General features: G+C 37.3%; 1 long non-coding RNA gene across 1 annotated transcript in view; it reads right to left on the bottom strand.

Moving 5' to 3' along the window:
• The window catches only part of LOC138694554 (uncharacterized), a 512327-nt gene that overhangs the window by 152833 nt on the left and 343885 nt on the right, over window positions 1-15609 (bottom strand). The window contains exon 2 of the long non-coding RNA XR_011330972.1: window positions 1744-1814. This is a non-coding gene — a long non-coding RNA (uncharacterized lncRNA). The remainder of the gene's footprint in view (window positions 1-1743; window positions 1815-15609) is intronic.

Genomic DNA, 15609 nt, shown 5'->3' with positions numbered 1-15609 from the left:
ACAGTTACCATAGCAACGAAACACGCATTGATTAAAAAACTCAAACCTTCTAAACAGTAATGGTACCCAGGCCTATATGAAATCAAACTGCTGATATGTACAAAAAATACAGCTGTTTCAAAATGAGAACTTACTTTTGAAAAACGTATGAGTAGAGATTAAAAACATCTTAAATGTAATGTACAAGACATTTAGTCAGAGTAACACCAAGAGAGAGGCAGAGGAGTGACTGACTCAATTACTGATAAGTTAAATTGGAAAATATTATTACATAGATTAAGGTTTACCAGATTAGTTGGACACAGCATGTAAACAGAATGATTTCAGGTCGTCTACCAGAACAGTTTATTAATTAAGCTATTCGCTCCCGGCAAAGAGATCTGGGAAACTCGGAACTAGGTAGATGAAGAGATCAGACTTTCTGAATTCGGATAGCGGATAACCTTAATTAACAATAAATGGATTTTATTGTGGTCACTGATGACAAGCATAAAAATTGGCCTATATAGGCTATATTCTTGCTTATTGAATTTTACGGAAACTCGTGAACTTCTAAACTGTCGAAATAGTTTTGAAATTGAATGTCTTTATTAGTTTTAATGAATATTACTATGAATGCGATAAGTAAGATGCTTATTAGCGTAGAAAAAGGTTCAGAACAAAAAGTAACGTGACAACAGAAAGTGTAGCTTATAAGCTTACCGACAATTTTATTGAAGAATGAACTTCAAGGATTCGACAGTGTGACTAACAGAGAAATTATGGAAATATGACAGTAGTGTTGCTGCTGTTCTGCGTCATACTGAATAAATAGTCACATTTACATATGAGTTAAATGGAATTTTTATTAGTCTGGAAACCATTGGCTTATAACAAATTGTTTCATCAGTCTACGTCAGCGCGTTTATCGATACCAATCGGACAGAATTTTAAGTTTGAGGAATTTCGTACAAGTACGATTATTTAGTCCTGACACTCGCCGACAATGTGCGCTTAGGTCAACTGAGTCCATTAAGTTACGCCAAGAGATGTTCAGGTTACTCTGTCGCCTGCATTCGGAGCGATCGGATGTCACACATGAGGTATAGCGTTGTGTTTCCAGTACAGCTAAGCTGTACTCAGCTGTACTCCATTTCTTTACCGACCGCTCGACCTTATCTCTACTCCGGAGCTCTCCCCACTACTGCTACTACTTCCCCTCTTTCGCGTCGCCGAGCTGTCAGGAAACAGGAAACATTTAAGTTATTTTACGACTGTCAAGGAGCTTAATTATTAAATTTCACGATAAATTGCATACATCATTCAAGACAATGCGAAACTGTGTACACGGCATGCTAGAAAGATTGTTTCACTTCTTAAAGAGTCAAAACAATGTCAAAATTAACATTCTCTTGAATAAATCCGTGTAAGTCATATCGTAACATGGTTTAAATAGAAGATACTGAAGACTCCTGTGATGTCCTCGTTAAAATTCGCGGAAAGCGCTACGCTAGCTTACTAATGTTCAACATCCAGGCTCATACAAAACTTAAAGAACGATGTTCATAGAGTCTCCTCTTTCATCCTAAAAGACTCTGGATCTACATCTCATTTATAACATCATTATTGTTCTGTTGAGCTCTCCCGTTGTACTACTACAAACTTACATCTACTCATAATTCCAAAACATCTACAAATTGGGTCTGCAGACAGTAACAAATGGTATTGATTCTAGGAATACTGGATTATAAATCGATTGCATACCTTTCTCGAAGTGAAGTAACTCCCAGCATTCTTAAAGGTTTGCAGGAATTTGAGTCTCTGGTGAAAGTGACCTGGTGGAAAGAAAAATAAGTTATCAGATAAGTAGAAACTCCTTTATATTAATCTACTGTAAGTTAATAAACGGAACCTAAGATAAGCTAACAAAATCTAAATCGGCTAAACTAACCCAACCAAAATATGATAATCTATGTACTTACGTTAGTTTAAAATAAGCTAAACCATAAGGATGCTATTCATAGACATTTCGCTACCCCGCGCTATGAGCGTGCTAAATTAGCCCCGACTATCGACTTGTTATTTGTACAGGATTCATATCATATTATATCATATCATATCATATCATATCATATCATATCATATCATATCATATCATATCATATCATATCATATCATATCATATCATATCATATCATATCGCTAACACTAGTTTATGAATACGAAAAACGTTAGTTCGCTGATCATCCACCGGAAGCCCGCGCTAAGAATGTCTATGAATATGGCCCTAGATGCCCAATTGTAACTAGTACGAGGTAACCCCTGGCGTAAGCAACCCGCAGCGCATATTCTTGAAGTTCGTTTTTCCTATTGACCTTAGCAGAGCATGCTTGGCGAGCAATATCTCCTGGTTCTATAGGCGTTTGGACACCTATGAGCTATACTAACAAGTTACAAGTATTCCGAGGTGAGGTAATCTAATCTAATCTTGAGCTAGGCTATCTTAAAATGATTTAATTTATCCTAACAGAAGTTACTCTAAACTATTCTAAGCTGAGCTAACTTATCCCAACGTAACTACCCTAGCTAATCTAACTTTTCCTAATACAAGATGAACCAAAGAAACGGGCGATTATAAATATCGGTTGTTTCAAGTCACATTCGGTATTATAAAGTTGCCAATAAAAAAATCCACCCTTCATTCTATCGCATTTAGTTATGATGGAGCATTAGACGGATGAAAAACGTACGTTACAAAAATGGAGATAGTTTTGTGGATGCACAACGGCTGTTTCGACGTCACCACAGTATCTATCGCTATGATGATGCACAATCAGCACATATCATTAAAATCCGGGTGAAAAATTTTGAAGCAACTGGTTATGCGTTGAAGAAGAAGCCTCCGGATAAATATCACTAAAGAATAGTGCTTGTACGTAAGTACCAAAACATTAATTCCATAAGAGCTACTATACTGTGCAGCTCTAAACGTTCTGTTTGTTGTCATGCAGTTTCACTTGGCTTACAGAATATCAGTGTCCGAAGAATTTTTCATAAGGATTTACACAGGCACCCATTTAAATTTCGGTTACAGTTTGTTTTCTTTCACCGTAATTAAGGAAGTCAATACAGAGCACAGGGGGTTATTTGGATCGTCTTAAGATAGATCCTTCCTCTATGAAATTGCGTAGCCTACCTTCTCGCCTTAAAGTCAACAGTTTCTTAATAGTTGGCTCGGGTTGGATCCCCCGTTTGGTCTGATTGGTTGGTTTCTTCCAAGGTTTTCTCCAGCCATGGCACTGATGTCGAGTGGTCTATGGCAAATCCTTGGCCTCACTTCATTTCACCCCGGTTGGTCTGATTACCTGGTTGAGTTTCTTCCGAGGTTTTCCCCAATCATAAGGAAAATGCCAAGTAATCTGTTGGCGAATCCTCGACCTCACTTCATCTCACTACATCTCGCCAAAAAATTTAAATTGAAATTGTAAAAAAATTGTAAAAATTGCAATTGTAATCTTGTAAAAGTTGGACTTGTTCCACATCTTAAAGCTTCATTGCTAATGTAAATTCTTTGGAATAAGTATAATAAATAAAATGAAAAAATGAAATAGGATAAAATACAACTATAAGCAAACAGGGCAGAGCATCCATTAAAAATGCTGTTATTGGCTGCGAGAGAAACTTTATTAAAGCGGTATCCAGCAAAAGTCGTAGAAATAATGTTGCCAACCTTGGAATGTAGGCTTTCACGGCCGGCGTTGATAGGATGCTTATTTTCCGGGCTGGAGGGTCGTGTTCTGTCGGTGTTACAACCAGACATTTCGTCCACTACTCCGGTGGACATCTTCAGTGGCGTGGTACAACTGGCCAGTTCCTGATACACACATCAGATCTCTCCGCACACGTGTACCACGCCACTGAAGATGTCCACCGGAGTAGTGGACGAAACGTTTAATGTTGCCAACGTTTGGAAAGTTGTGGAATTTTTTATGGAGGGAAATATCTCCTCCTGTTACTTAACTATCTCCTCATCTAACCCAGTCTAACTTTCTCACAATCCTCACCTCCAGGGAAGGTACTAGTCATTTACACGAACATTCATGGTACTTTTGGCAGAGAAAAAATACCCGTCTTCAATTACTGTATGGAAGAAAACGGCTATGGTCAATATTGTCAGCATTACAGCGCTCGCTTTTCGTTGCATACGCTAGCAGACGACTGTTTCGAGCGTTGTCGCAGCGTTCATAGCGTGCCGTAAGGTCTAATATGTTTATAAACAAAAATTCGGTACTGCGCAGCTATCACACTTCGTGAAATGCATCAGAAATCACTCCATAGTGCCAAGTTCCTGTATGGTGTGTAATAACAACTTTGTATCATTTTCATGCCAAAGTATGCAATTACTTTTGTTAATCCCACAGGGGAGTGTCTTGGGGTCTCTTCTATTCCTGGCTTTTGTAAATGATCTGCCAGTTAATATCTTGTCTAGGGTTCGCTTATTCGCGGATGATTGTATGGTATACAGGGAAATAAAAAGATATGAAGATACTACTCTTCTTCAGAATGACCTCAATAGAATCAACGATTGGGCTATAGCCAACAAAATGAAAATAAATTCTCTAAAGAGCAAAGCCATCAGCTTTACAAGGAAAAGAAATAAAATAATCGCATCGTATACGTTAGGGGGTGAAACCATTCCGGAAGTTAACAAATGTAAATATCTCGGAATAACATTTAGCAGCGATCTTGGCTGGGGGGAACACGTTACAGACACAGCGGGAAAAGCATGGAGAGCGTTATACTTTGTGATGAGGGTACTAAGAAAAGGTTCTGATAAATCCAAAGAGATTGCATATAAATCACTAGTACGTCCAGTAATGGAATATGGTGCTGCATGTTGGGATCCTTTCAGACTAGAATATATTAAGACACTGGAAAAGATTAAAAAACGGGCTCTCAAGTATTGTCGGAAAAATTCACCATTAAAATGAGACACACTCACGGACAGAAGAACGCGAATTCGATTATGCGCACTGTTCAAAACATACAGAGGTGAGCTTGCCTAGAGAGAAATAAAAAATAGGTTGCAGCCGCCAAATTACTCTTCAAGGAACGACCACTCATATAAATTGAGGGAAAGAAGACAGAGGACGGACACTGGAAAGTTTTATTTTCTCAATCGTACTATCAGAGACTGGAATGCTTTACCTGCAGACTTACTAAAGGCTTTACCAACAACCAAAAATGTATTTAAAAATAGGCTTAAGGACTTTACTAATAGACGATAATTATACACAGTATTTAAAGGGTGTAATTGATATTTTGTTATTGAAGTGTTCTATCAGTGAAGAATTATGTTGTGTCAGTGAAGTGTGTTGAGTAAGTGAAACGTGTTCCTGTCAGTGAAGCTTTATAGTTTATAGTGGCAGTGTAAAGTATATGAACAGTGAAATGTTTTTGAAGTGTTAGTGAAATCAGGATAGAATCAGTGAAATGTGTCGTAGTTCCAGTGCAGTGAGTGAGTTGACAGCGAAATGAGTGTTGTGTTGAAAGGTACTTGTGCAGATATGAACATATCATACTCGTGGGTTTTAGTTCGAACATAGGTTTAAGGTACAAATTAGATTTACTTTAAATGTTATTTTAACCGATCGTGCTTCATTTAATTTAGGATGTTCCCTGTTGTTATTATTATTATTATTATTATTATTATTATTATTATTATTATTATTATTAATTATTGTTAGTATTAATTATTAGTATCATTATTAATTGTATTTTTTATTAATTGTGTTTACTATTGTCTTTATTGAGTGTAATTAGTTACCACTGCCACCGGGTATATACCCATTGCAATGTGAATAGATACATACATTAAGAAAGAAGTGTGCTTCTTCTGTTCAGAAAACTTTGTTCAACCAATGACGGTTATGAAGATGATTCTCTGCTAGCAGGAATAAAGGAAAATCATATCTTTTCTATTTGACAGTTTCTTTGAGTGCGAACACTGGTTTTAGTTTTATGGGTAGAAACTGAAAAAGTTTCACCAAACTGTCCCTTAACTGATTTGAAGAAGCCAGGACACCTCACTAACACTGCTAATTCCGTAAAAATTATTTCAACTTATTTTACTTGTCTGAAGCACCTGGAATTACTGATTGATTACTTTTGGTCTTTCAAATTTCTTTTTATCAGTAACAGAACCATTTTCCTCAGATCTCCTCATTACAGCCCCATAATTATGAATGGAACATGGGCCTTCTCTTAAACCTTTAAGTGTTCTAAATTTTCTGAGGTCTTGAGAAAGTAATTGCTTTCATAATAGCATTGGACTAGATGTATCCTAATATTTACTAGTCGGCGTCGGTAGCATAGTCGGTATAGCGCTGGCCTTTTGTGCTCAAGGTTGCGGGTTCGATCCCGGCCCAGGTCGATGGCATTTAAGTGCGCTTAAATAAGCCATAATTTAACATTTTAATATTTAATAATGGAACCATGAAATTGTAACTAAAAAATTCTTGTACCAGTATTAATAAAGCAGTATTAAATCAACTAAATGGTAATTGTGAAATTACAAACAGTAACAAATGAAAAATGATAAACCCCATTCTTTATCCAACACCGTTATTTTTTGTTTGTTTCATTTTTTGTCCCAAATATTATAATACTTACAACACTTTAAAATTTGAATGGCCTTGCATTTTAAATTTAGAATATATATATATATATATATAACTTTTTTATATCAATCGATGCCATAATTTATTATTGTTTTAAAATCGTTCATTACAGTGACTAGCTTTTTACAACAAGATATATTGTTATGCATAGTTTACTTTTAGGCAGTGCTAAAAGTTTTTGATTATAAAAGTGAATGTACAATTAACAAAACTAAATTAAATGGACAACGGGATTTCCATTTTACATGCAAAGGTCGATGATATTGTACATCGCTATAATGTCACTAAATAAATATCAAAAGTAATGTGTATTTTTTTTCTCTTGAATGGAGGAGGGACCCGAAGGCTTAGACTGCAGCCTGAGGCATATTGTGCTTAACACTTAAATTTTTGTGAATGATTGGGTAGAGTAGGTAGACTAACGGCAGCACTCTTATAGAAGTACAGCACGTCGCACTTAAACCGGACATTGTATGGATGATGATAATAATAATGTTGATGATGATGATGATGATGATGATGGTGATGATGATGGTGATGATGATGATGATGATGATAAAATGTGTCCAGGTCTAAAGCCGAAAATTATCCAGAAATTTTGCTTCAATTATTTCAGGAAAAACCCGGAAAAAACCTCAACCAGTAATTTGTCTCGATCAGGTTTTAAACCCGGGCCCGCTCGTTTCATAGCCAGACGTGCTGACCATTACTCCACAGCGGTGGACAATGTGTAGTTACTTCATTGCTGAGCGATTATTACCGTTTCTCAAAATTATGTTATTGTGCTGCAGGATGAATCATGCGGGGTTTTCATGTTTGTAACGTTGTATACTCTCTTCACTAGATTTTACAGAATCTTTCAACTCCTCGTACAAACAGTTCCAAGTAATTAAGCAAAGGATCATGATTAAAAATCTCTACTTCAAAGAAAATATCCACTACTCATAAAAACGTGTCTCCTGGGATAAATTCGTTCAGAAAAGTGTCCTGTCTTTAAAATTGTGTGCATAATTCTTTTGACACAAAATAAAGTTAATTTAGGAGTTTAAAGAATCTCAGATTGCAATTAAAAAGAGGATAACATCTTTGTTAATACAGAGTGAGAAAATCTAACTTCAGTGCTCAAGCACATATTATGACTAAAAGTAGGAATTTAGACCACAACATGAGGATATTAGGTTAGTTGTGTTTAGACTATCGTTACGACATGAATGACGTGAAGCCTGAGGTATGGCCAGGTTACAACTCAAATGTGTTTTGTATCGAAGTAATTGAATGGGGATATGTTTCTCGTGCATACAAGGAACACTCTATGCATACCTAACTTTGTAGCCTCTGTGAGTAAATTCCTACCTTTAATTATCACTAGAGTCCGTACTTTGCCCCAGGAGACTGCAAAATTAAGTATTACTAGAGTTTTTGAGTGAACGATGTGCTCGCGTCTAGCAAGCGAAGTACTGACTGACGGCTCACGCGGCTTTTGCTTCGTCAAGTGGGGCAGAACTAAAGATGGACCACTTTAACAAATACACTAATATTTACAATTTAAATTATTTAAATTATGTACACTAGAATACACTATTTTTACTATTTACACCACAATAAAGAATGTAGGCCTACATCGATCTAACATTATTTGTGCGATTAAGCTTATGTACAGTGTTGTGTATTGTAATGCAAGCTATTTTATTTCATAATACTGGAGTCAAATTATTTTGTAAATAGTGTACAATAGTGTAAATATTGTTTGATCATGTAAAACTTCATTCTTCATGATAGTGTAATAGTAAACATAGCATATTCTAGTGTACACAGTGTAAACGGCTGTCAGGCATTGACTACTTTCAAAAGCCGATTGTCAGAAAGAATGATTTTCGTCTCTAGAGTATCTTTCTTCAAATATTACTTTTGTGGAATATTAAAATTATTTAAATATATCAATTTTTCTAATTGTACTTGTTTAACTCTTTAAAATTACATGTAACTAAACACACTTACTTTTGCTATTATTATTATTATGATTATTATATTATTATTATTATTATTATTATTATTATTATTATTATTATTATTATTATCTTTTTTTATTTTATTTATATTTGACATGAATAATTCATACTAGTTGAGTGAAAGAGAAGGCATTATGGCCTTAACTCTGCCATTACCAGTAAAAATAAATCAAATAAATAAATAAATGAACAAATAATTTAAATTGTAGGAAACGTCACTGTAGTATCAATCTTTATCAAAAGAATGCACTTTCAACATTCTCTAAGGTGAAGCTTTGAATCTTTAAAAGGACGTCAACTGCAGAATAAACAAGTTCCCTCATAGTACCTGTCCCACGCGTCAACATGACGTCACGCCAATATAGTCTATGAACAACTAACTTTGTCTTCGTACGCCCTGGGACAGAATACGGTCCCCCGTAACGTACTCGTCGGTCTTGCAATGTTTTCAGGCGTCTTGCTGCTCGTGTACAAGCAACTGGACAGCTGCAGCCTAACCATAATCAAAATGGTCTGTATACAGACGCTCGGCAGCCCGGAAGTTTCTACGAGAGCCGCGCATACCATCAACATATCAAAACCTTCCTGATTTGTGTAGACCAACCAAGTTCAACCGTAACTCGTACGTGTTAGTGGAATTATTGAGCTATGAACATCCCCCACCTCCTCGACTTGAGGGGAAAGGACTTGCCAACTGTTCTTCCCTTAATATTAAATTCATATTAGTTAGTTAATTCGCAGTGGCGGAGGCCTTGTAAGTCATTGTAATTTTCAAAACGTATCCTAAGACGTCCAGGTATTTATTTCACGAATCATGGTTATTGAAATACACTATCTACCACTGTTTTTGCCTTTTAGAACCTCGTGATACCATCTCTTGTTGCTATAACAGCAGCCACCTTGTCAGGCATGCTCTCCACTCTCGGCTGCTACTATGCCAGACGTCTCCAAAAGCGTACTCGCGAGTAAACCCCTGAACGGAACCAAAGCCAGTACGTGATGCGCCCGCTCCGCCTCACCCATCCCCACCTGTACTGTACTCAGTGTTTATGAGCGTATTCAGAATCTCACCGGTGAGCAATCCGATGGCATCACGGTGTTCCGAATTCCACCGATGAGTCATTGATGCTCCACCGGTGTCGCACCGGTGCCATCAACTTGCAGAGGTGGTGGCAGTCTCCATCAGCCGCCATCAGTGAATCTGGTTGGTTCTTGTATAGGGCGGGAATTAGCAGACGAATGACATCGTGCACTGTTGTGTCATGGCGGTGTGTTCTGCTTTAGTTCTGCTGTATTGTTTGTAATGAGCACAACGTAAAAACAATATGTTAATGGCTTATGAGCGAACATGTCAACGGACCAGTTATTACTACCGGTTCAAGAAATAAGTTGTTTATGATCTCTTTTATTTTGAACGAGATGGCAGTACGGAAATTTCGCAAATTTTGCTAGCGTAGCACAGATAACCACTTACACAGTCGCCATTACAGCATCGATTCTTCCAGCAGTTTTGTTCCTTATTTTCGTTGCAACGTGACATCATTGATGCCACCGGACCGGTGAGATTCGGAATACACTGTATGCGCAAACGAAGAGCAGTGGAGGACTGCCATTGTCACTGTGTTGGTCGGCGTGTTCCACCGTTTCACAATGTCTTCTAATCATGGACGTAGTACATTCAAGGATGAAAGGGAAGAGAAATATTTTGTGTTAGTGGGGAGAATGTGAAATGCTTAATTTGTTCGAAAATTCTTAAGGGTGTGTTAAAATTCAACAAGCGGCGACAATACTCGACTCTTAACAAAGAATATCATAGAATTACAGGCATGTTGGACATGTGAAAATAATTCATTTTGGGGCTATTTGTATAACTGTTGGTTATACATAATAATCAGTATATTACAATATGTTTGCAATCAGTTCCGCATGACGTACTTATAGTTTTTTGTTTAATTTTAGGTGAAATGCTTAGGCCTACAAATATTTTTATAAATATAAAACAAGAAAATACAAACACAAATCATACACGTGTTCTCAGTCTTAAACAAAAAAGCTTCTTGCTAGCTATGTTCTAGCTTGGAATATTGGAAAAATGAATGAAGCCCTTTACAGAGGCATCATTTGTAAAATCGTGCATACAGAACGCTACTAAAATACTGTGTCCAGAACGAAGTCAAAGTTTAAGAAAATTAAATTGTTTCCAATTACAGTTCAGAGAAGGAATTTCAAGATTGTAAATGTAATTGAATCTGAAGTCGAAATCACAATTAACCAGTTTGTAGCTTACTCACTTGCATTGGACGAAAGCACAGATAGAAATGACGAAGCTCATCTAGCCATTTTCATCCGAGGAGTTAATGAACATTTTACTGTGTCTGAATGTCTTCTAGATATAATTACAAAATATAACTGGAAAAGATCTTTTCCAGGCACTGAAAGTCACCATAGAACAGAAGAGGTTGAATTTGCAATGACTTGTGTCAATAGCAGCAGAAGGGGCTCCAGCTTCATAGTATGTCAAAATAATATACAAACGTATATTTTTTATTCCTTTGATATTATTTGTAAACCTAAGCAGACCGTTGCCGCGATCCCCCACTGATCGCTCCCATCTGTTGAGGTACGTGTCTTTTTCCCTTCTCTAATCCTACAGCACACTGTGTTCGGCGGGCAGCATCGAGAGCACGAATGCCGATTCTGTACTATGCAGTGGTATGCAGACAATAATGCTGATCTGTTGGACTGGCCTGCCCAGAGTCCTGAACTCAATCTCATTGAGCACATTTGGGTAAATTTTGAACGGCAATTGAGGTCTCGGGAGATGCGGCCAACTTCCATTGTCCAACTGAGTGCCATGTTACAAGAGAAATGGCGACGCATTCCAATGGATATTCTACACAAACTAGTGGAGAGCATGCCTGTCAGGATGGCCGGTGTTATAGCAACAAGAGTGGTACCACGAGGTTCTAAAGGGGAAAAAACGGTGCCCAATTACTTTTTGGTAGATAGTGTATTTTTGTGTCAAAAAGAACAACCAAGTAAAGTGTCTCATTTGTTCTAAATATTTGCACTTCACGAAATACGAAAAGCCTGAAATCCCATAAGGGCAACGGCCTCCTACAGGAGTGTAGGGTGAGCTGAAGGTCTACTACACTTGGGGAGCCAGTCAAAGAGAGCTTACACTATACTTACAAACTAAACACATAAACAAATTATACCAACTAAACACGAAAAACTATACAGACTAAACATATATATTATGCAAACTAAACATCCACAAAAAACTATGCAAACTAAACACATAAATTATAATCTGAACACATAACTATCCACACTAAACACACATAAAAAAAATTACACAAACTGAACACATACATAGTCTTAACTCACACACAAACTAAATACACAAAAACCTATAGCTTATATTTTATTATATTGGGTTATTTTACGACGCTGTATCAACATCTAGGTTCTATAGTTTATATCTCAATAAAATATTAAACGACATTTTGAAAGGTATTATCATTGTGTCTACGTACAACACGTTCTTTCAGGTATTACATTTCACAATATTGGCAAAGCACTGGAAACATTACATTCTATTCCATTTGCATAATTCTATAATTTTTACTTGTAAGTGAAGCTAGATTATAAAGACTAAAAGATGTGAAAGACTCTACTTGTCGAGTTTCAGACACTGAGATTGTCGTAAGAGCTTCATATCGAATTGCGAAAAAAAAAAAATACGAAAAAATATGAAATCATTTAATGAAGGGGAGTTAATAAAATAATGTATGATTTCGGCGGCTGAAGAAGTTTGCCCTAATTTAATACATACTTTTTAGTCGTTAAGAAAAACCACTAACAAAAATGTGAAGTACAAACGGCACAAAATCTACAATGATCAGCTTTGATATTGAGACAATTGCATTAAATTTCGTTAAACAATATCATAGTGCATTCAAACCACCACTGAAACTCAGCAGACAAGCCCATGTTTGTGAACACAGAGTACAAGATCACAACAGAACGCCGCACCTCGTAGAAAGAGGTAAACCCACCCCTCTTTCAACTGCAGTTGCACATCCCTGGTGTAAACCATCACTGTTTGTAGTAGGCCTACGTAGGATGTATTTGTAATCACTCTTAACTTTCAGGCACTTATTTTATTAGTCACAAAAGTAATTGCAAAACTTGAAAAATGTACATATGTAGGTACAGTGAAAACAAAACATTCCTTCTTGTTGTACATTATTGGGCAAGGCCATCTGAGCTTATTACCTGGCTAGGTGCAGTGTACATATAGACCTGGCCGTAGGTACTGTATTGCGGTGACTAAAGGCAACACTGCTGAGCGTGCAAACGGTAAGGGGTAGTTAGTTTACTTGTATTCACTGCCGGCCACCAAGTCTACACTCAGCCTGGTAATTGTGCGTGTGTACTATGTCAACATTAAATGGACTTACCTTGTTTACAGTATATTTTCTTCTTGTAACATTTCTCAATATTAATGGCATTGTCTTTTCATACGTTTTCTCATTGAAAGAGTAGGAATTGATAAAAACTTTTCCTATGAAATTTGTTTGTTTTGAAGAGCTTTATCAAATGGTACCCTATTTGACCCGACTTCCATTTGAAATTTTAAAAAGTGATACGCCAATGGCCCTACTTCCTATTAGGCTGATTGATGAAATGAAGCTCAAGTGAAAGTTCACATGTGCTTTAGTTACAAATATTTTTTAATAATTTCGAGGGAAAAATTGTTCCGGGGCCGGGCATTGGAACCCGGGTTAAACGTACCAACGCTCTACCAACTAAGCTACCCGGGAACTCTACCACGTGACTGTTCGTTAACAGAAAACCATAATTTAAGTCACCCAGAGTTACAGTGTGCACTCATTCTTGGTTGCTTGACGGTTGTCAGCCCACTTTGAGGTCTGTGGATATAGAGGGAGAAATTGGATCGGTGTCTGGTATCGTAATTATTATATCCATGAGCAGGCTTAAGATAATATGTGTAATTCCTAAGTTATTGATTGTTGCCAGCTTGCCGGTGATGATAATATATCAATATTATTTGCTTACTTCATACTTCATAAAATACATATACTTATATTAAAACGGGGGGAATTGAAGTTTTCGCTGGCAGGGATGTTAATATGAATTTGAGAGGAGGATAACTTTCCAATAGGAGGGAAATCTCCCATCCCCCCGTTAATTCTCACCCTGGTTATATATCTATAGTTATATGAACTGCAAGATACGACCATTTCCAGGAAAGTCGATTTTAATCATTAGGTAATTCACAGTAACACAAGTTAAACGCACCAATTTCTCTTAATCATATATAACGCATCGTGCATTTTTGTTGTGCAAGTATTCTCCCATGCACGGCTTCAAATTATTGAATCCAGAGTCAGCCATCTAGCGGAGTAAAAAAGACATCATTGAGCGAGCTAGGCGGCTGAAGGCGGGAATGCAAGGGTACGAGGGTTGTAGTTCCCAAACTCACCGATCTTATTCCGAGCTTGGTTGCATAATATACAGGGTGTTTCCGGGCTGGTGTTACAAACTTTCAGGGATGATGGCGAAGGGCACATGTATCAATTTGAGATAAGGAACCCTGGTCCGGAAATGACTGAGTCGAAACTTATAAGCAAAAATAGTTGTGTGGAAATGGAATTGTGATTTGGCGCCACGTGCCCTCCTTCCCTTAACCTTTGGAACAGTCGTGGAAAGATGGTATGGGCCGGATGTCTCCTACGTGGGTACTTGTCCCGATACAATCTGTGAGCTTGTCTACTGTTCCCATTAGCTCATCCGTATTCGAAAATCAGGTCTGCATATTCCATTCTCGTGTACTCCCCCAATTCACTAGGACTGATCGACTGGATACTGCAACTTGTACAGATACACTGCTGTCTACAGACATGCATATCAGGACAGACCATGTCCGTTACACATTACGCCATCTGTATTGCTTTAGTGTAGTTTCCTGTCCCCATCCCTCAGACAGCGCACTGAACGAAATACTGTAAGTAGACAGCGTAAACAACTTCAGACGAATACAGTATGTGTAAGATGTACAAATAAATACACATAAATAAGATGTACAGAGGAATAAAATTATTTCATTTCCACACAACTATTTTTGCTTGTAACATTCAACTCGGTCATTTCCGGACTAGGATTACTTATCTCAAAATGATACGCGTGTCCTTCCCCATCATCCCTGAAAGTTCTAACACTAGCCCGGAAACACATTGTATATGAGAAGAATTCCATTATAGAGATCAATAGTATTTGAAGAACTTTTGCTTTTATTCTCTACTTCAGCTTGCGTGTAAACTCGATAACCCACTAGTTGCTCATGACTACGAATACATAAAGCGCGGTGACTGAGGAAGCTGAAAGGACTGCTTTTGCATGTAAAATAGTTAATATACATTCTGCAAAAATTGTATAAACTCTAACGAGTAATTAACATCAAAATAACGAGAAGAGAAGCATGCGCAATCGGAATGAGCTACCTCACGAGGCATCTGCAGGCGAGGAATCTGCAACAGGGAGACAATACTGTCCACCACATCACAGTCCCGCTGGAACTCTGTTTCATTCAATGTCAGCGAAGTGACGTCTACTTTATTAGTCCCTTGCAGCGTCAACTCTTTGATCCCACGTACCGAATTTAATTTGTGTTGTTTTGTACTTTCAATCCAATAATGCACCTAGGATAAAGAATTGTTTGCCGCAGAACTTGTGAAGATGTAATTTGAATCGCAACTTCAGTAAATAATTCTAAAAGTAAATTGACACAAGCGTTCATACAGTTGCCGGACGTAACGTACCACGAAAATGAGTCAACCAATACTATCTAATTATCTGAGCGCAATTAGTTTCAGAATTACTCTTCAGTAAAAATAATGTTATTATTCATTAAA

This window comes from Periplaneta americana, chromosome 2 (assembly GCF_040183065.1).
Source record: "Periplaneta americana isolate PAMFEO1 chromosome 2, P.americana_PAMFEO1_priV1, whole genome shotgun sequence".
Lineage (NCBI taxonomy): Eukaryota > Metazoa > Arthropoda > Insecta > Blattodea > Blattidae > Periplaneta > Periplaneta americana.
This window is presented reverse-complemented; position numbering and strand designations above follow the sequence as displayed.